We start from the raw sequence: 490 nt of genomic DNA, 5'->3' as shown, positions 1-490 counted from the left end.
TAGCTTTACCTAGGATTGCCTTTTGGGGAGCCGGGAATCGAGAGGTTTCGAAAAGGAGGTGCCATTTACATGGATACTGGTAAGGCTGCCGGGAATTCCATGGGCGGGAGTGTGGGGGGGCGAGGGTAGCGCGTTTTCTCCAGGCTGTGGTGAGTTCGCGCAGCGCAGCAGTTGCTCTGGCCGTTGCGGGGGAGCCCTGGCAGCGGCTTTGGGTCTCCTACTCATTTCCGTCCACTCAGTTGTGCCAATGGTCTTCTTTCTCCACCCCAGTCCCGCGGCGCCGCCTCCCACTCCCCGCCCTTAGTCACGAAACGGCTGCTGCGTGTGGGACGTGACAGAAGCAAACCACACAGCCCCCCACAGCGCAGACTGACAGCGCCTCGGAACAACGCCGGGCGCGCGTCGCTCAGGCCGCGGCCAATAGCGGCGGCTGTGGCGGTGCCGCGGGCGCGGCGGCCCGGAAGGGGCGGGGCGGAAGGCGGGGCGACGG

The sequence above is a fragment of the Talpa occidentalis genome, unplaced genomic scaffold, assembly GCF_014898055.3.
Source record: "Talpa occidentalis isolate TD23 unplaced genomic scaffold, MPIMG_talOcc4v2.1 talOcc4.15, whole genome shotgun sequence".
NCBI lineage: Eukaryota > Metazoa > Chordata > Mammalia > Eulipotyphla > Talpidae > Talpa > Talpa occidentalis.
This window is presented reverse-complemented; position numbering follows the sequence as displayed.